General features: G+C 42.5%; 1 protein-coding gene across 2 annotated transcripts in view; it reads right to left on the bottom strand.

Annotated features, from left to right (window-relative positions):
• LOC146682776 (putative RNA-directed DNA polymerase from transposon X-element) overlaps positions 1–20,345 on the bottom strand; it is a 32,137-nt gene extending 11,792 nt beyond the window's left edge. Inside the window, exons 1-3 of one of the 2 annotated variants that reach the window (XR_014917520.1) lie at positions 20,303–20,345; positions 10,000–10,165; positions 2,917–2,989 (exon numbers count right to left, since the gene is read on the bottom strand). The gene's annotated coding sequence lies outside the window, so the exon portion shown is untranslated. The remainder of the gene's footprint in view (positions 1–2,916; positions 2,990–9,999; positions 10,166–20,302) is intronic. The other variant, XR_014917521.1, reaches the window with a different exon arrangement.
• Between the last annotated feature and the right edge of the window lie 2,072 nt (positions 20,346–22,417).

The following is a 22,417-nucleotide window of genomic DNA, read 5'->3' as shown; positions in this document are numbered from 1 at the left end:
GCCCTATAATTTCCTCAAAATAACATATAAGATTCAGTCAAGGCAGCATAAGAGAAAAACTGTCTTGCTTTTGTACAATTTTGTTTTAGATTTCTTTTTTCAAGCAGCACACACAAAGACACAAACCATCCACTTACTAACACCCACACACAATGTACTCTGACCTGTTCCTTCAAACTGAGCTGACTGTCCTGTGTCTCATGGGACAATAGCAGTACATCACAACACTTGACATTGCGTGAGCCACTGAGTGCACACTTGACTGCGTCTAGTATTTCTTTTATACCCAGAGACCCCAGTTTCAGGACTATATAGTTTCAAACTCTGCACTTTCCTTTGTCTGTTGGATTAAAACTGGGCATTATTTTCAAAGTTCAGCTTGCCATATGACAAACGACACAGTAATCGAACTGAGAGACAGCAAAATGGAAACACTCACCAGATACTTCTTTACTCATACATTACTTCTAATCTGCCTTAATTCTTTGTGGCATTGATTCAACAAGGTGGTGGAAACATGCCTCAGATTTTGGTCCATTACATGTTGATATGATAGCATCACACAGCTGCTGCATATTTGTCAGCTGTACATCCACGATGTGAATCTCCCGTTCCACCACATCCCAAAGGTGCTCTACTGGGATAAGATCTAAGTAGAATGAACTCACTGACATGTTCAAGAAACCAGTTTGTTTGGAGCTTTGTGACAGATCCTTATGAAAGCAGCCATCAGAAGATGGGCACCCTGATGGTCATACCATTACACCAACATCACCACCAATCAAAAGCAGCTTGAGCAATTGATACAAGGCAGGATGGATCCAAACCATCTGTTCACACCAGACTGGGCCCGGGACCAGTTTCCCATCCTACTAGGCGAATTGCAGGGTCCCTTGGGGATTGTTTTGACATTTTACTGTTCTTAGCTGTAGGTGCAGCACCCGGTGTGGTCTTGTGCTTCAAAGTTAAATTTGTTGTATGTTCAGAGGCACTCTCCTACATATCTTGGTTGTGGTTGAGGTACTGATTTGCCTTCCTCAAAGCAGTCTTGATCATTCTCCTCCTCCTCTGACCTGACATCAGCAAGACATGTTCAGTCAGAGAACTGCTGCTCTATGGATGAAGGCTGAGAGAAAATCAGATCAGATGTTTCTAAAATACTCAGACCAGCACCAACAACTATGACACGTTCAAAGTCGCTTAAATCAGTTTGTACTTCACCAGGTTGTCTAAATGCACCGAGTTCCTGCCTTCTGATTGGCTGATTAGATTTTTGCGTTAATGAGCAGGTGTAATTAAACAGGTGTGCCTAACAAAGGTTATATTATGGCTGAAGTCAAAAGTTGATGTAAGCGCCCCGTTAAAGTAAACCCTGACAAAACTCTGGAAAGAGAGGTGAAAGTTTCGGTCAGAACAAGGTGGCGAATGTGTTTTATTCAGGACAAGTCAGCTTATCTATTCTGAGCATTCGCTTCACTGCACATGTTTGCAGGAGAAAGCGCAGATCGATTAAAGGTTGTCATTCTTATATTCTCTGAGGCTAACCCAAATGTCTCGCCATTTGTCAAGGGCAGCAACACATTTAGCCGGCATGTACCCTAGTTTTTGTTGTTTTTTGTCTGCAGAGTGTTTTTGAAGGATGGAGAACTGCTCCAAGCACAATGCTCTATGAGAATTTGACACGCGGAGAAAAATACAGTATCGTAAAAGATTTCATACATTTGCTAATAAATCACATAGCATTTTTTTTTGATGATGCTGTTAAATTTTACACCGCAGCCCTAAGTTGGAAAAATAAACATGTATATCTAAAAATGTGCTTTTGAATTACGCCCAGAGTTGTCAGTTACTACCTGTGAGGTTGAGTACACACAGTGCCGCTCCAGGCCATAGTGACATTTTCACAGACGCACGTCAGAAGATTATATTACCAGCGCTCATCAACCAGATCCATCTTTAAATCTGCCCACCGCTCTCCCCACTAGCCCAAGGCCACATGGCTTCTGAACAATGAGAGGACTATTAGATTGCAGGGAGGGCAATAAAACCGTCATGGTTATTAAATAGCTGGGGTAAAAAAGAATAAATGTTGAATAAAAGCCAGTAATGATGATGGTTTTCATTGTTTTTATTGTGTGTTCCAATAAGTCCTTGTAAATTAAATCAATTGAATCTGACAGTTGTGGACAATTACTTCAGTAAGTGTTCGGCTAAAAATGCTGATGGAAAGATACAGGCGGAGGGGGGAAAAACTGCGAGGAGTTAAATCTGTGGTTCACGAAGAGTTGATGACAACAGCCTTTTACTTTAAATGGGAAAAAAATGTCGGAGTAGGAGTGCAGCTTTGCAGCTTTGTTGCTATGCGATGAGGAGAACAGAGCTAAGATTATAGGCTTAAAAGTGTAGATTAAGAAGAAATCTTTTTCTTCACCTGTTTGTATATTTATAGCACGTCCTCAGACATAAACAACAAAATGGGGGATATTGTAAGTGCAATACGACAGTGCAAGGTGGCCCCCAGTGGACTTACATGAGTGTGTTATGTGTTTTCAGCTTAATGCTTCTGTAATCAGTAAGGTTTGGACTGAATTGCTGGGTTTGGGGGTTTTTTATGTTTTGTTTTGCTTGCCCATCAATGTACCAATTGTCTACCTAGACTAACTCAGTCAAGCTTTTAGCACCTTAAGACCTAGATTTCCCCCTATAAGTCCAATACAGAGTTAAAGGAGAGTGAGTATTGGACTTATATTCACCAGGATAACAGAAACACGGCTGTGCAGCATTTCAGCAGCTTGTTTTTGCCACTAATGAGTTTTCTTTAACATGAGGTCAAATATAGGCCACACCAAAAAACCTTGATCTTAGTATATCTTCATATAATATCTTTATAACAGCTGATGAGAACATAGCACTAACCGTGATGTCACAGAGGTTAGAGTTTATCCTGGCCGGAGCTGAGGAGACACTCTGGGTCACAGCACAGGAAGAGCTAAAAGACACAAAGGAGTCATTTGTCAGTCTGGGAGAAGAAATCAGTTAAAAGCATCATTATCAAAACAGTGACGTAATGAGATAAATGGTCAGCCAGGCACATGGTGATGTCATTCTTGTGCTTTGTGTTAAGAAGCATAAATGATCAAATGAAAGCTGCAGGATGATGCCGAAAACAGATGGTTATTTTTGGGGACATTACGGCTAAAAATACCACACGGTACAGACGCTTTTCTTCGCTTTCTGACAATGTGTTCTGGCAAATCCAGTGACCTCCTTTTATTCCAAGGTGCCACCACGAGTTATGTTTAGATCATAACTTGAAGTCATACAGAGGTCGCGCCCCAGGGAACACAGCAGGTCACAGCCCCACTGACCTGTCTACATTTCATGTTATTATTCAGGTATGCAGGGAGGAGGCAGGGATCAGGTTACAGTGGACTGCCAATTCATCAAGGAAATGAGGAGAGAGAGCGAGAGAGATGGTGTTTGGGGCATGATAAATATCAGCGGGAGCCAAATATAAACCGCAATAAGAGTGAAGATCCAAAAGCCACAGTATTAAAACACACGGGGAGGAAAAAAATATGATAAAAGTAGAAGGAAATGAGAGAGCAGTGCGGTAAGAAAATGACACGAGTATCCCGCAGAGGGCCTGTCGGGCCTTCGACTTATTGGCACAAATCAGTCCCCGTGGCTAAGCTGACCATAAGTCCTGCAAGCTAATTTACAGCTCAGTTTAAGTTTTCTTTGTCTGCCTGGAACCTTTCACTGTATTGTCAAGTCTTTTGGGAAAGGAGAAGCTGTGACTGGAAACATAGTAACCCGTCTTTTTCTGCCGGAAGTGTAGTAACACTCCCTTTTTTAAGCATTCACTCACAGCCGGAGTGTTTGTTAAGTGAGAATGCGCCAAAATGCACCTTTTAACAAGTGTCAGTGGATCCATAATGATCTCATTAAAATGCATACACATCACAGTAGTTTTGCAGTACTGCTTTGCGTATTCTTGGGCATCTTTAATGCTTCCTCTCCTTTACAATCAGAGGCTCTATAGTTGCAGGTATATGAATATTAATGATCCAAAAACTCTATGTACTTCATAAATAATACTGGTTGTATTCAGAGTCATTTCTTGAGTTGTCGTCATTTGTCAACTCCGGAAACTTCTCGACTCTTTTTTTTTTTTTTTTTTTTCATTTTTATTGGTGTCTGTCTGACTTTAGGGCAGGTCCAGATCTCTTCTTCAGGAAGAGACTAGACAGATTTAAACACTGCTCGTTGTCCTGGCTGTCTGCCCAAACCTCTGATGACTTCAGGGACAGGAATTTAAAACAGGATAAAGACGAAGAAAAAGAGAGCGGAGGAGGGGGAATTGATGTCAAGTTAGGAGGCAACACTAAAGACTTAAAAACTGCAAAGAACTGTATGCGGCTCATTCAGAGTGTGACACTGGTGGCAGGGATATACTGTCACATTCTGGATGAGCCACAAAACTCACGTCTCTGATCTGTTTTCAAAGGAAAGTTGTCTTTTGTAGAAAGTAACTGCAGGTAGTTTGGGCAAACTAACCGACCTTTTTGCTGTCGCATAGACTTCTCCACTTTCGCATACTGTAGCTACCGCCAAATGCCAAGTATGTCTTGATGCAAGCTCAATCATCCAGGTAATTAAATCCCAAAGGGTTGGTTCTATTCATCTGGATGTAGCGTTTTCAGTGGGAGAAACATTTCGTCACTATCTAAGTGACTATTTGCACCTACAGGCAGTGACATCCAGGGCAGGGAGGAACGCTGGTTCGAGCAGGGAGTCAAGGAGGCCATTTATGTGAAAAGGGAAAAACCATCTCTGAATCGAGGAGGGAGCCCAAGGGTACATCTTTCAGCATCTTCACAGCATCTTAAAATGCTGTGATTGCAGCCATTTCCCAACTCTCTGCCAATGGTGCTCATGGCCATTGATCAGTGGGTGTTGATTAATGATCATGAGAATTTGCATCTTAATGATCAAGGAGCTGTTCCTTCAGTGGTGCTAGTTTCAGTCATTGTGCAAATGTACTGTTTATAAGATTGGGGAAAACCTGCAGTCAGCTGAGACTGAAGAAGTCACCTGGATGAGTGATGAAACGTTTCTCCCGCTGAATCAACCTTTTGGGATGCACCAAGTGCATGCATTGCAGTACAAAGATATAAACAGACGTGCAAGTGGAACCGAAGCCTGTTGTTTAAATAGATATATATTTATGCAGGAAAAGAAATTGCATTAAAAAGAACTAAAGGCACATGTGTGAGTGCAGCTTCTTATTTATATAGTTTAGTTGGTAGGATGTGTACCCACCTGCTGAATGGATTCTATAGTGGAATACTTTGCGGCATCTCTGTGGGCAAGCGTTTCTGTAGTGATATGCATCCCGTCTGGAATAGTTTTCCATTGGAGGAATTATGTACGCCCTTAATTAATGTTTGTTTTCGCATGTGTGTGCATGCGTTGTCTCAAGGTAGACTCTTTTCAGCTAGTGGTCCCTTGCAGTCTCATTAAATGCGGTCTCTGGCAGGGAGTGTAGTGCTGCACATTCTCAGGGTGTGGTGGTGAGAGCTGGCTTAAATTTCACTTTTCTATGAATGCGTGTACATGTGAACATGTTTGTTTGACTCCAAGTGTGTAGAGAGTGTGTTTGGCTTATTGGCTGTAGTTGCCATTCTGATTGATCCCATAAACATCCACTGATTGCCCCTCCACACCGAACACATGGCTTGGTTTTTATAAGTTGAACATACGCAAGTAAGTTTCTTTTGTTTTGCTTCGGACAGACTCCATATGAGTGCATTTGCTGCAGTGTGTGTGTGTGTGTGTGTGTGTGTGTGTGTGTGTGTGTGTGTGTGTGTGTGTGTGTGTGTGTGTGTGTGTGTGTGTGTGTGTGTGTGTGTGTGCGCGCGCATTTATATGTGGAACAGAAACACTCACAGGTCTTTAAATAAAACGTACAGCTCACTGAAAAGGTCTCTGAACCACAGCATAAACCAATGCTGCCACAAAGAAATGGAAAAAACAGCAAAGGCAGTTTTGGTCTGGAAGCCTTGTGAATTGCTGGAAGAGAGGAAATTATTTTATACATTTTTATCCTTCTCGTGAGCATCTGTCTCAATAGCTCTTGTGTTATTTTTTCCAGCTCATGCTAATTAAAAAGCCTTGCCCTTGTCTCTGTTGCTTTGCCTTCCATTTTTCTGTGCTGCTTCTCTCGTAACCTCCGCGGCTGCTTCATCTCAGTAGAGGTTTGTGATTTTCGTGTGTTGGTGTGGAGACTGCCACTCTGGCGCTACTTGGTGGGAGCATCTGACAAAACACAACCTCAGCCGTGGGTGTCAGAGGCCTGTGATGTCTGGAGCAGCAAGAGAATAAAGCTCTCAGAAAGCAAGAAATAGTATGGCCTGTAACAGTCACATGCACACACACACACACACACACAAGATGGGACAGAGTGCCACTGCTCTTTCTCTTACAGTTGAAATCTGCAACTACTCTAGGTTATAAACAAGTCTTAAATGAGTCAGTGTGATCTGAGTGTTTCTTGGTCAGGCACATCACTTAACAATGATATCATATAAAAGCAGACTTTTATATGATACCTGATATCAAAATAGAGAAAGCAGGTTTTTGTTGCAAAGTTATGAACCTTGCTGCGCCCGTGGAAGATCATGTGACCAATTACATAACAATTTAAAGAGGAGAAATGCTAAATGTAATTAGGAAGGCATCGTAATTGATCACCACATGAGTCTCAATAAAGGACTGGAAAGCTGCCCAGCCATGGCACATCATGTGAACATCTGTGAAGCATCATGGGACCGATTATATAATATTTTAAAAAGGTGAAATGCTGAATGTTATTAGGAAAAATTGCAATTGATGACCACATGAGTGTCAATAAAGAAGGACTGGAAAGCTGCCCAGCTAGGGATTTGTTTAACCTACCACTGTTTAGTCTAGCCCTCCACTTCCTGATACACTGCCCATTTTGTTTATTCCACAAACCACCAGTGTCAGGAATCGCTGGGAAATGGAGTAGATTCTTCAGAAAAGCCTTTTTCACTTTGGTAGTTTGACGATTTCTATACTGTTGTGTTTGGAGGTGGAAAATCCAAAGCAGCAGAGTGCACAGTAGAAGAGAAGATCATACAGGCAGAGTGCCTGATTTGGTGATTTGCAACAAAAGGAAAGCAGCAAGGGTGAAAAGAAATGTTTACAAGATCTCAGTGAGCCCCTTTTATGATGTATGGTTTGGAGATGATGGCACTATGAAAAAGACATAAGGCAGAGCTGGAGGAAGCAGATCTGAAGATGCTAAGATTTTTACTGAGAGTGACCAGGATAGATTAGATTTGATGTGAGTGTATCAGAGCAACAGCTGAGGTTTGGATGAATGGTTTGGATACAACGTAAGCAAGCTTATGGTGGTTTGAACATGTGCAATAAAAAGAGATGAATATAGTGAAGGAGGATGTGCAAAGGGTTGTTGTGTCACAAGAGGATGCTAGGTAAAGGGTGAGATCGAGGTACATGAACCTTAGAAGTAGCTTGAGCATCCTACTTCTTCAGATTTTGGGTGTTTTGAGATGCTACTATTAGCTTTGCAACAGCCTCTACTCTGGTGTTACCTTGTGATCTATTGGCCGACTATACTATACTTGCCTCGCTACACTGGTTGCCAGTTAGTTTTCGAATGGATTTTAAGATTTTGACACTTGTTTTTAAATCATTGCATGGACTAGCTCCTATTAATCTTTCTGATCTTTTAAATTGGTATAATCCGGGGAGATCTGAGGTCTGTGGACCAAATGCTGCTTGTCCCTAGGTCTAGATTAAAACACAGAGGAGATTGGGCTTTTGCTGAGACTGCTCCGAAACTTTGGAATAAACTGCCTTTACATATCAGGACCTCTTCAACACCGGATACTTTTAAAACTCGTCTAAAGACCCATTTTTACTCCTTGGCTTTTAATTCTGTATGAGTCTGTCATCCTTTTATTCTTATTTTTCTCTTACTTTTACTGTCTTTTTAAAATTTTATAGAATTTTATTCTATTGTACAGTTCTTGTTGTTTTTAAAAGGGCTATATAAATAAAACTGATTTGATTTGATAGCTAGTTAGCCTTCTAGTTACAGTAAATTAAGAAGATGTTTCTTTATTTTTAATTTTTCAGAAGCAGTGGGGCCAAAAAGCATCAATTACAAAGATAATAGACAGTACAGAGAGACTAGGACCAAGGAACAATAGCGGTTGAGGAATTCACCTTTGTAGCCCTCGTCTTTGCCAGTTTTGACCCTGAAACCTGAATGTATTTACGTGAATGTTTTAGCTGATTTTTACATGTTTTACTTCACTTGTATTTTTCCTATTTTTACAGCACTTTTCAAAGCAAGTTCAAAATTGAAAAGGAAATTTGAAAAATAAAAAAGGTCTGCAGAATTAAAAGCAATTTCAAATTAGTGAAAACAAAGGAGAAAAAACGACAAAATCAATTCCACACATTCAACAAAAGAAAAATAGATAAAAGCATCGACAAGGCATTAATTGGCCTTTTGCACAGTCGTGGGGTGCGAGGTGTAAAGGCTTGGACACCTTTAATGAGCAGACGAGTCTTTGGAACCACTATGAAGCCATATCAGAAAGCTCACATTAGACAGCACTTAGAATTAAAACAGGAGCCTGACCCTGTAGAGATTTAAAAACAAGCAATAAAATCTTACATCCATTCTAAAACCAGGCAGCCAATGATAGACTGGAAGGACTGGTGTACTGTGGTATTTTTTTCAATGTGTTATGGAAGCCTGGAGCAGCATTTTGAGATAACTGTAGTCTGTGTAAATTACAGCGACTGATGCCAGAGAAAAGTGCATTACAGTAGTCAAGTCTGGAAGAAATAAAAACACTGATAACCTTTTCTGGGAATGAGACAGGAATGAGCAGATTTTGGATATGTCTCTAAGCTGAACGAAACACAACTGCATAACTATAGACTGTTTAGAGTCATTGAATCTTAGACAGGAAATGGATTTACCAAAACTTCAGACGAAAAACGTCTAGTATTTGAGACATCGGTAGTGCCAGGCTTTAATGGTTCATAGAGTTCTGTATCATCTATGTAGCAGTGAAAATCTAGGCCATGTCTCAGCAGGATTTTCCTGAGGGGTAGCATGTAGTTAATAAATAAAACAGGGACCCAAAATAGATCCCTGGGGAACCCCACAAGATAGAAGAACTAACACATTAGACCCATTCATGAAGGCACCATTTTTTGCAGGATTGTTTACCTACACTAGGTGTACCTACTAAACTAGAAGCTGAGTTTCTGTGTTTATCTTTAAAGCCTGTGTTGTTTGCTTTTCCTGTAAGCCGCCTCTGTCTGAGCAGTTTGTGACATTTACAGCTGTTGTGTGTGGCAAGAATTGCTGTCTTGACATGCAGCAGGGTCAGTGTAAACAGCCAGCGGTGAGCAGCTGTGGCAAAAAGCTAACATAACTAAGAAGGTGAGGCGGTGATGTATGAGGCTCCAGGTCTTGTAGCCTTACAGGGCACATACACACATGTATACTGGAACACTAACCATCTCAGTCACACATACCTAAGCATGCAAGTATTTGGAGACGCACACCCACCACATACCAGGTGTGCACTTGACACATGGTGATAATGGTACACAGGCATGACTAATACACACAGCCTTATTGGTGAGAATTTGGGTTAGCCTGGGCATATGGAGATCATCACTCACACCTAGAGAGCTAGCAATAGCAGTGTGAGAAAATCTATGGATTTCAATGAGGGCCCGGGCCCTGGCCTCTCACTGCCAGACCACATTACCAGCAATCACTTACTCCAAATAAGCACACCAAAGGCTGATTAAAGGAAGAGCGGCTGAGATTTGAAAAAAAAAAAAAGACAGATGACTGAGAGTAAAGAAGAAGCTACATAAATCACTGTGAGATTTGTAAGGAAAGAAACACCACACCTTCACCGGAGCTCGCCATAACGAAGCACGTAGCATCTGCTGGGACCAAAGAGGTGTCGTCCCAATTTATTTGACAACACCCCGGCTGAGTCACCGGCATTTTAAACTTGTCTTTTATCTTTAGATCTATCCATTCCACAAAAGGACCACATCGCTCAACGAGTCCCTGAAAAAGATAAACAAGGCAGATCAGAGTCAGATGAGCAGAGGAGAAGAAAAGATGAAAGGATTAAAAGGAGGAAAAGGAGGGGGAGTGTTAGATCTATGCACTGGTTAAGAGAGGTGCTGTCATTACATGATGATCCCTATAGAAGTATTCAGGGTGAAGCAGCACGGCCATACAGGCTTTTCCTATGATTTACAGGCATGAGATCGAACACTTTAACAAGCACTTGACAGTATGTTTGAGACCCGTTAGTTTATGTGACTTAAAACTGCCAGTTGAATTGCCATGTAATACACTTTGATTCAGACAGTCAAGGACCAATTTGGATTTAATAGAATAATTTCCTGACTTTCTTCTTTTCATCACCACCATCACAGCACAGTTTTGATTGGGTCATTGTAGCTACAAAATTAAGCATAACATCAATCATTTGAAATACGCTTTCCAGCAACCTAGTCACAGAACAACCTGACATTTCTGGTTTCCCGACAATTTGCTATCCCCAACCAGATCCATATGCCATAGCCTGCATTGTTAATTTAGCTTGATGGTCATGTATGTGTTTATTAAGTTTATTAACACTGATGAACAGATATCTTGAGAGCTCCTTCTAACAGCGAAGCTAAATGTTACCAATACTTTATGTTCTTTACAGCCCTAGCTGTACTTTAATGCTAATTAGCATGCTAACATGCTAAACCTAGATGATGAATTTGGTAAATATTGTCACTAACATTTTAAATACAAATGAGTTAAGAATTAAAGCATGAACCTATGGCCCCTTCAGCGAGGGGATAGGGTGGTCTGCTGTTTTTCTGGCATGGTTTGGGTTCACCATGCCATCTGATGTTCTGAGTGATCACATTCAATAAAGTTTCCATGCTGAATAGATTGGAGTCTTCCTAGATGACGACGTCTCCGTCCACAGAGCACAGGAACGATGTGATGAGGATGAAAACGATCTAAGTCATATGATCTTAATCCAGCTGGACATCTATAGGGGCTTTTTGTCTCTGCCATCATCAAATGTCATAGAAGGAATGTCTTGTGAAAGAATTACATTACAGTTGTGTTTTAAATGCACTTTTCACTGATGACTGTTATTTTGGGTGAATGTTATTGATATTGTTTGAGACAAAGAACACAACTAATAAGAAACAGGTTTGGTCATCAACGTCAGGTAGAGAACGGCCTTTGCATGCCAGATGAGCCTAAAGGAGTAGTTTAATTGCTTCCACAGTCTATATAGTCCAGGAATATATTCCTATATATAATATGTATCTAATATATAGATATTGCCTTAACATTTCTCTATTTACCTGCAGAAAAACGTCTGTGCTGTTGAGTTATTCTCCATCTGTGAATGGAGAGCACAGAATTAAGCATAAGGCTTCTGCACTAATAGCTGCTGATTGAAGAAGAGGAATATTAATGCTATAAATGATTAGAGGAGAAATATGCCCGAAAGGCGATGTGCATTATAACATGTTTTGATAAAATGCATATTTATGAGGTTGTTTTCAGCTTTTTTTTCATTGTGCGTCTATGCCTATTTAAACTACACCTGCTCTCACATGTAAGGATGATGGAAATTTCTCTTGTATTTATACTCTGATCTTGTATAGCTTGTAAAATGTGGCAGCTTGATAATTATAAACCATTTCAGTTTTAATTATAATAAAATATTTTGCTACATAACAAAAATCTATTTAACTTCAACACTGAATTATTAATTCAAAATAAGTTAACATGAAATGCACATTAAATTCAAATTCACATCTATTAGTTCACCTATCACTCAGTTATTTTCCTTCTCAGAATTCATTTAACCAGTGCATGGAATATAAATACTGTCTGTCTGTTTTCTGTCCTTTACCCAGCTGCAGGTTCCAGGGGCAGCAGGCTAAGTACAGAAGCCCAGACCTCTCTCTATCCAGTCATCTCCTCCAGCTCTCAGAGACACTTACGTATTTCCAAGCCACCCATGAGATAGAATCTTCCCAGTGTGTTCTGAGACTATCCTGGGGATGCCACCTTCTAGGACATGACCAAAAAACATCTCCTATGACACACCCGGGAGGCAACTTAGTTGAATCCTCAAACCACATCAACTTCCTTCTTTCAGTGTAGAGGAGAAGTGGCTTTACTCTAAATCACTGTCACCCTATCTTTGATCTGAGCACAATCCTATGTAGGAAGCTCATTCCACTGCTTGTGCCTCTTCTGTCAGTCACTACCCAAAGCTTGAGACCATGCATGAGGGTAGGAGTGAGACTGACTGGGAATTTGACAACTTCACTTTCATCCTGAGCTCTCTGTCACCACAACTGATAATTTAATTTCTGCATTACCACCGATGCCACACCAGTCTTTGAACAGTTTGCAGGATGTTATGTTTCTTTAGACCCTCTGCACCCTTGTCCACTGGAATGATCCCAGGAGCAATTTAGAAATCCTCTAAATCAATGAGGAGAAGGCCAGGGGACCATCTTACCACCAGGCCAACCTTGAACCAAGCTTTAGTTCATGGTGCCCTGCTAGGCTCAGCTACATGGTCTTGCCCTCCTTTCAGCCAGCTACACACAGGAGAGGCCATAGGGGTTTGGACTGGGTAGAAGTCAGGTGTGGAGAGCCTGGCATACATATATATATATATATATATATATATATATATATATATATATATATACACACACACATATATATATATATATATATATATATATATATATATATATATATATATATATATATATATATATATCCCGGCGGCAGGGGCTACATGAATAGGATGATGGACCTATGGATTCTTCGATACCCAACATCCACAATGACGGCGAAACAACTAGTAGCTCAGTGTTCCAACATTCGAAAGAAGGGACTGCTCTCACAGCTAGAGATTGACGAGGTACAACACAAATGCTACGGCAAGGAGGAGTCAGGATGCCAGGTCAGGGGGGAGATATCATCACCCCCACCCGAGATTGGGTACATAGCGATAGGAGAAGGACCGTTGAGTGCGAGAGGAACTGACCTGAAAAATAGGATCATGGCCAAGCTTGAAACCTGGATCCCCCGTAGCCAGTTACCAAGATTACGTGAAGTACCCTCAGAAGGTCTGCTAGATGATGTTAATGCAGCACTACGGACAATACCTACAACCACGATTACCGACACTAACAAGCTGATCAGTGATCAGTGAGATGCTTGGCTACAAGTTGAACAGCCACAAGGGGCAGTACCCTCCGTGGAGAAGGAGGCTAGAGGACAAGATCAAAGTAGCACGGAGGGAGGTTAGCCAACTAACGGAGTTGCAGAAAGGTGCGACAAATAAGGTGCCTAAGAAATACAGCAAGCTGTCCATACCTGAGGCCTTGGAAACTGCCAAGCAAAGACTCACAGCCTTGGCTTGAGGAGGTACACCAGAGAGATAGAAGGCAGGAGAATAAACCAGCTGTTCTCCACAGAACCAGCAAAGGTGTACTCTCAGTGGCAAGGGAACAATAAGAGAACAGCACCACCAAGGCTGGAGACGGAGCAATACTGGAAGGGCATATGGGAGAAGGACGCAACCCATAACGGCAATGCTCAGTGGCTAGTGGATCTGAGGGCAGACCACAGTGACCTCCCTGAACAGGGTCCAGTAACCATCACAGTGGCAGATATCCAAGAAAGGGTCTCCAGTATGAAGAGTTGGACAGCACCAGGGCCCGACATGGTTCACGCCTACTGGCTAAAGAAGCTGACTGCACTCCACGAGCACCTGGCAGCACAAATGAACCAGCTGCTAGTTAACGAGAGACACCCAGAATGGCTAACCGAAGGTCGGACGGTCCTGATCCCCAAGGACCCCAAGAAGGGACCGGTCCCCTCCAACTACCGACCAATAACCTGCCTCAGTACTACATGGAAGCTCCTGTCAGGCATCATATCGGCTAAGATGAACAGGCACATGGGTCAATACATGAGCGGGACACAGAAAGGAATTGGCAAGAATACCAGAGGCGCAAAACACCAGCTACTGGTAGACAGAACAGTCAGCCGAGACTGCAAGACCAGACTGACCAACCTGTGCACTGCCTGGATTGATTACAAGAAGGCCTATGACTCAATGCCCCACAGCTGGATACTGGAATGCCTAGAATTGTACAAGATCAATGGGACCCTAAGAGCCTTCATCAGGAACTCAATGGGGATGTGGCGTACAACACTAGAGGCCAACTCCAAGCCCATAGCACAAGTCACCATCAAGTGCGGGATCTACCAAGGAGATGCTCTGTCCCCACTGCTGTTCTGCATAGGCCTGAACCCCCTCAGTGAGATCATTAACAAGGCTGGCTACGGATACCGGCTACGGATACCGACTACGGAACGGAGCAGTTGTCAGCCACCTCCTGTACATGGATGACATCAAGCTGTATGCCAAGAGTGAACGAGACATCGATTCACTGATCCACACTACCAGGCTATACAGCAATGACATTGGAATGTCGTTCGGACTGGAGAAGTGTAGTCGGATGGTAACAAAGAGAGGGAAGGTAGTCAGAACTGAGGGGATTGAACTACCAGAAGGCAACATTGCAGACATAGAGGACAGTTACAAGTACCTGGGGATCCCGCAGGCGAATGGGAACCATGAAGAGGCCGCTAGAAAAGCTGCAACCACCAAGTACCTGCAGAGGGTCAGGCAAGTCCTGAGGAGTCAGCTGAATGGTAAGAACAAGATCCGGGCCATCAACACGTACGCCCTGCCCGTGATCAGGTACCCTGCTGGGGTAATAGGCTGGCCAAAGGAGGAGATAGAAGCCACTGACATCAAGACAAGAAAGCTCCTTACCATGCATGGAGGGTTTCACCCCAAGTCCAGCACCCTGAGGCTGTACGCTAAGCGGAAGGAAGGGGGCCGGGGACTGGTGAGTGTCAGCACCACAGTCAAGGAGACAAGGAACATCCAAGAATACATTGGGAAGATGGCCCCAACTGACCGAGTGCTCAGTGAATACCTCAGGCAGCAGAAACCCAAGAAAGAGGAGGGAGACGAGGAACCATCATGGAAGGACAGGCCCCTGCACGGTATGTACCACCGGCAGATAGAGGAGGTGGCTGATATCCAGAAATCCTACCAGTGGCTGGACAAAGCTGGACTGAAAGACAGCACAGAGGCACTAATCATGGCAGCACAAGAACAAGCTCTGAGCACAAGATCCATAGAGGCTGGGGTCTATCACACCAGGCAAGACCCCAGGTGCAGGCTGTGTAAAGATGCCCCAGAGACAATCCAGCACATAACAGCAGGGTGCAAGATGCTAGCAGGCAAGGCATACATGGAACGCCATAACCAAGTGGCCGGCATAGTGTACAGGAACATCTGTGCCGAGTACAACCTGGAAGTCCCGAGGTCAAAATGGGAGATGCCCCCAAGGGTGGTGGAGAATGACCGAGCTAAGATCCTGTGGGACTTCCAGATACAGACGGACAAAATGGTGGTGGCTAACCAACCGGACATAGTGGTGGTAGACAAACAGAAGAAGACGGCCGTAGTGATCGATGTAGCGGTTCCGAATGACAGCAATATCAGGAAGAAGGAACACGAGAAGCTGGAGAAATACCAAGGGCTCAGAGAAGAGCTCGAGAGGATGTGGAGGGTGAAGGTAACGGTGGTCCCCGTGGTAATCGGAGCACTAGGTGCGGTGACTCCCAAGCTAGGCGAGTGGCTCCAGCAGATCCCGGGAACAACATCGGAGATCTCTGTCCAGAAGAGCGCAGTCCTGGGAACAGCTAAGATACTGCGCAGGACCCTCAAGCTCCCAGGCCTCTGGTAGAGGACCCGAGCTTGAAGGATAAACCGCCCGCAGGGGCGTGCTGGGTGTTTGTTTTTTTATGGGCCTGCCAGGCTCTCCACACCTGACTTCTACCCAGTCCAAACCCCTATGGCCTCTCCTGCGTGTAGCTGGCTGAAAGGAGGGCAAGACCATGTAGCTGAGCCTAGCAGGGCACCATGAACTAAAGCTTGGTATATATGTATATATGTATATATATACATATATACATATATGTAATAAGTCGAAAAGTATGTTATCAAAATGGAATTTTATAGATATTCCATTGGGGAAAAAACTCTCCATAAATCTGTTCCTCTTTTTGTCGCAGTTCAACTTCCACAACCTGCAGCTACAAAACCAAGTCACCCTTCATGATAACATGACTGTTAACCTATAGGCATGACTATCAGGAGGATTTTGTTTCCGTGCTGCACAAATTCAAATGTTAAATAAGTCAAACCTGAGGGAAAAATCAGTTGTGATCTATACAAAACATCCTCTGAATAAATTCAGAGTAGGCAGGGGGTTCTGTTCTATCTGTTTCTGCAGGTTTATCACTGCTAACACAGAGACAGAGGACGTGAGAGTGGAGGGGTGGATTAATGCGTTCATTATGGGGAGGATTCGGCTCATTGCAGTTTTGACACTGATACATGTAATCCAGCATTTTGGTAATGGAGCTACAAGCTTCCTCATTGGTTGCTTTTAAGTGCTCTGACAGAACAGGGCCAAGACATCGTCCGTGTCCTAAAGCTTGCTGCTGTGTGACAGTCAATATTCAATATGTATACATATTTAAAAATGAAATACAGTATGTTTTCAAATGAATAAAAGAGGGGCGATTGTGGTCAGTCGTGAGAAGAGATCGATTTATCCTCAGACTTTCAGTTTCACATAGAGAGTCATGACCAAGCTTTTCATCTATTTGTATGAAAAGTTAGACACATTGTTACAACTGAATGCAATATTTGGACTGTTTAGTTTATTTGGTAACCGTGGTTCATTTTAAAATGAAGAGTATGCTTGTCCTGCTCTCCAACCTATTATCTCTCAATTGATATAAGAGACAGCAGATTCAGTTACCATGCGGGGGGATAAATTGCTTTAGAAATGGGTGGACTGATAGATGGGTGGGTGGATAGATGACATTGAAAATAATTAGTTTTGACTATTTTATTTCTGTTTCTTTCTGTGCAAACTGGCCGTAGTATATTTGTATCCATGAGTTTGGCAGGATGGGATACCTCTTTTCATTTGTTTGCCTTTAGCAATACAATTTTAATTTTGCAGTAACAAGTTGATATATTATGTTGTTCTAAGCAGACATGATTAAAATTTGTATTTTCTGGTCACACACTGACTATTTATTCTTTCCCCTTTTAGGACTAATTTTCAATCTTTTAATTTTTGAAAGCAAAATGTCTACAGAGGGGTTGTGCATCTTTAAACGAGAAGAGCTTTCGCCTCAGAAAACTCTAGCACTGAGTAAACCCATTTGTAAAATGACTATAGCCAATATAATACTCCATATTTGTGCTTTCAGTGCAAGGAAACAAGGCAAAGTTAAAGTGGCTAAAATAAAATTCTAACTCAGAAAGATGACAGCAGTGTAACGTCTTGATGCATTCTCAATTATCCAGGAGACTGAAGAAGTCACTTGGATGAGTGACGAAACGTTTCTCCCACAAAACGCTACGTCCAGATGAACAGAACCAACTTTTGGAGACAGCAGTGTAAGAAATGAAAATGCTGAGCACCGCACAATGAGCACTGCTGCAACATGTCACATCTGTTAATATCGTCACGGTCCAGGTTAACAACTGGGGTGATGACAGGGTGGGCTGCGGTGAAGGGGAGAGCAGCCCGTAGTTTATCAGGGGAAGAGGAGGAACTGCGGGGACACTAACAAGCTGGTGGTGAGATTTGGAGGTTCAGGGAAGTGAAGAAAAGTTATTGTACTGTTGGAGAGTGAAGGAGGAGTGAGAGGCAAGGGAGTGAGATAAGAGCAGTGATGGTGGTACGGAATGGGAACAGGAGAAGAGTTTATCTGAGCTGACTGAATGTCCTCCATTGTTGAGGTCCCAGTCTGCTTGCTTCCACACGGATGTGCTTCAGAGGACAGAGGGGCAGAGACGAGGAATTTGACAATCTGCAACGCTATCTCTCAATCTGCACCCGCAGCTGCTACCAAAAGACTTCCCTTCTTCCTTCACTTCTCTCACTCGCTCTCTGTGAGTCTGTGAATTTTCCAAAGAGACACCCAACTGACGTGTTTCGAACAAAACACACGTTTGTAGTGTTATCTATATTTTGGACACATGAGAATATGAGTAGTGTTTGGCAAATGATTTATATCATCTAAATAATGGCTGTTTTGTTAATAGAATAAATGATAAAGTAATACTTTATGAATATATATATTGGGGTGGGGGGAAAAGCACTGAATGCTGAGCAACAGTAGAGAAGTATTATATATGTACAAAACCATGTTGGGTTTCATGAAATTAAAAACACAGTTGTCTTTGATTGAAAGAGAATTGAAAGTCAGATACAAATTAAAAGAACAATTTGATTTTTTACACTTACCAGCCACTTTGTTATAAACAGCTGTTCAATTGCTTGTTAACACAAACATCTAATAATGAGCAACTCAACAGATTTAGGTTTGTAGCGATGGCCAAGAAGACCAGCTGAAGTTCAAAGCATGCATCAGAATAGGTGATTAAAGTGACTATGAATTTTGCATGGTTGTTGTTGCCAGATTAGCTAGTCTGAGTATTTCAGAAACTGGAATGAAAAAGAGAAAATACCCCATGAGTGGCACTCGTTACCCCCAAGAGTGCCAGAGTGACCGAGCCCCAGGCCGAGAGGCCGAGGGCACCCCACCCCCGGAGTGGCCCGAGCGAGCCCCAGGCTCCAGGCCCCGATAAGCAGCCACCAAGGAGTGAGCCGGTGTGTACCTGGACGCCCATCCCCGGACACAAAAAACCACCAACGCACCGATGTCTGAGGGCGTCTGCCACCGGCAGGGGAAGTGGTGGTAGGGGGAGATAGGCCTCCATACCTTGGAGGGCCTGAGATGTCCCCAGAGAGGTGACGTCTGATACCCGACCTGACATATGGACACAGACATACAGCCACACACAGATACAAACATCCATTCCCACCCTCATGCTCTCATATGCAATTACTCAGCACTCACCCAACGTGGAGACAGACATAAAGAGACACTGTACACACAATCACACTCCCCACGCGTATTCTAAGCCCCGGGTCTAGGTACCCTTGCCCCTGGAGGGGGAAACTGCACCCAGCACCCTGGTGACACACCTTTACCCCAAGGCCCTGCATGTGTGAGTGATTGTGGTGGAGCGGGAAGAGGGAGGCAGCTGGAGATGGGGAGGGAAGGGAGGGAGGGGCAAGTGACCCCTCCCTGGGACCAGCTCCCACGCTGACCCCAGTGGGCACCCCCATACTCTGCAACCCACCAGGGAAAGGGGGCCCAGGCCCATCCGGACCGGGGCCCAGTACAGCAGCGCCGCCTGGCCCCACAGAGCCCGGGACAGCCCACCCGATGTCGGACTTTGTTAACTTGCTATGCCGTGTAGAATTACTGCAACTCTGAAGGCAAAAAAGGGACAAATACTAACTACTTGCACCTAATAAAATGGCTTATGAAGATATTGACTAAATGTCGAGAAGAGCTGGAAATCATTAAGATATATTTCCCTTTAAATCCATAACTTGTTGTTATGGTGAACTGGTGTGCCTTTTTTAACTTGATACTAGCTGTTCTCAGCACTAAATTATTTTAGGCATATGTAGTGAGTAACACATTGATATTCAGCACTACAAGCTATTAAAACACTTGGTACAAAAATAATTAACATTATATCATTAGCATTCAGCTCTCTTGTTAACTATGAGGTACTTTATCTCAGGTAAGTATTTACTGCATACTCCATACACTGCATTGCTTGTTGTTTAAAAAAACTACTACACTGGGCAGATTTGCCTATATCCATGATTCTTTACTCTCCGTTTGTTTGTGTGACAAAATAGTTTATGTTAAATATCATATCGCTATTGATTTATAGACCTCTCTGTAGAATAACAGTTATGATGCTTAGTCAGTACCTTAGTTAATATTGTTCTTTATTTTGGAACAATAGAGTAATAGTTGGAAATAATAGGCTCTGATTAAACTGAGATCATGAGATCAATAAAATCAATAAAAAAATTCTTATTGGAATTCATATATTCCTAAATTCGAACAGTGGAAAAGGTTTCACACTCTGAAACAGACAGCTCTTACCTCCGACCTTCTGTACCTCATGTGCTGTTGACCTGTTTGGAAGAGGATATGACAAATCTCATTGTAAACTACCTGGCAGCTGAGCCCCTGTCCTATAATAAGTAACCTATTCTGTCCAGTTGCTATGGACACAGATGGCATGGAACAAGACCAGGGCAATGGTAATAGATGGAAAGGTGAACGTGAATGTTTTTGCTCGTTTGTGTTGTTGTGTTTGCACATCTCTGTTGCTTGTGGGGCTCGCACACAAGAATTTCACTCACATGTGCTGTGCCAGTGTGCCTGCACATGTGATGTGACAATAAAAAGTGATTTGATTTGATTTGATTTGATTTGATTTGATTTGATTTGAATGTGGGGATAAGGGCAGTTACTGTGACACTGTGGTCACTCCTCTGATAATAAGCTAGCTCCATGGCAGGTTACAAATAGAAAACACATACACTATGTCAGCTGCTGTGAAAACACCTTGAAAAAGGGAAGGAAAAAGTATTTTCTCTGCACCGTAATCAGAGTGGGCCTAAATATTTATTCAACAAGTAGAGATGATGCGGAGGAATTTGAATTTAGGGCATCAGAAAAGTGACAGCGAGAGCTTCAATTATCATAACAATAAGGCGGACTGAATAATTCAACCACTATATGATGAGGAAAATACAGTTTTACACAACCTGCTTTTCATACTGAGAATATAGTCACAACAACCAGTTCTTCAGCATTTTTGATCTGTGCTTTTTTGATTTGTGCTTTATTTTGTTTTGGTTTTGGTTTTTGGGGTTTCTTTGCAAAATGTATGCAGATGACATGAAATGCAATTCTGAAAAAAGTCCAAGCCCATCATGCAAAACAACTGCCAAAATATTGGCTATGTAGTAATCACACATGCTCTGATCTCAGCCATTAATATCATTAATGTCAAACTAAAGGCTGAATAAGACCCAAGTTTGAATGCATCTAAATTTTCCTTTACAATAAACCAGAAGTTTATTATTGCCCTCTGATAAAATGTTTTTAATACTCTGTTTTTTTACAATCTTAATCTGTGCGACAGACATTTCCTAATTAACTTTCCCTTTTTCTTTTCTGATCTACTCTGTTTTCTTTGTTCGTTCACTAAACAGGATATACTGTGGTTACAGCTGTAGCGTAACTACGTTCTTGTGAGCAAGAGGAAATGCATCTACTAAAATGAAACCAACCATGTGTTGGAGACGATTTGAGGGATGATAGCACTGCTCCTTACTAGAGTATCTACGTGCAAAAATGCCTGTTGATGGCTAAGGTCAAAGGTGAATGGCCAGGCTGCTTTGAGCTGATGGGAAAGCAACAGTAACAGTATGCAGAAGAGCATAACATATCGAACCTTGAAGCAGATGGGCTGCAACGGCAGAAGACCACACCGGGTCCCCCTCCTGTCAGCTAAGCACAGGAAACTGAATCTACACTCCACGTAGGCTCACCAAGAGACCTGAAGATATTGGTCAAATTTGGGATGCTAGTGGTGGTATAGTGCATGGAGGATATTTTCTTGGCCCACTTTGGGCCCTGTAGTACCAGTTCAGTTGCTTCTAAATGCTAAAACCTACCTAGATTATTGTTGCTGAGGTGGCAGATGGGATCATTTATCAATCAAAAGGTTGGTAGATCCATTCTCAGCTCCTCCACTTCTTGTGCCAAAATACTTTGGCGAGATAGTGAACATGAGTTGCCTGTAATGCAGTCATTGGAGTTTGTCTGTAAATGATACATTTTTAAAAAGTGCTTAGGTGTAGATAAAAGCACTATATGACTGTGTGTGTTTGATTGGACAACTGAGACTTGTAGTAGAAAGTGCTTTGAGTGCTGTGTAGAAAGGTGCTGTATAAGTACGACTTCTTCTTTCTTGAACATGATGGTGAGTTCACTGTACACAAACAATCTCTACAGTCAGCTGATCTCAGTCCATTATACTGGAACGGGAGATTGTAATTATGGATGTGCAGGTGAAGAAACTGCAGCTGTCATCTCAATATGGTCCAGAATTTCTAAATAAATATTTGAGAAATTACAAAATATTTCCAGCTTATTGTTGAATCAATGCAATGAAAAATTAAAGTAATTCTGAAGGCAAAAAGG

Source organism: Copadichromis virginalis, linkage group LG22 (assembly GCF_057382275.1).
Source record: "Copadichromis virginalis isolate Kocher_CV1m ecotype Utaka linkage group LG22, C_Virginalis_male_GT1.1, whole genome shotgun sequence".
Lineage (NCBI taxonomy): Eukaryota > Metazoa > Chordata > Actinopteri > Cichliformes > Cichlidae > Copadichromis > Copadichromis virginalis.
The sequence above is the reverse complement of the archived record's forward strand: the minus strand, read 5'-3'. Positions and strand labels throughout refer to the sequence as shown.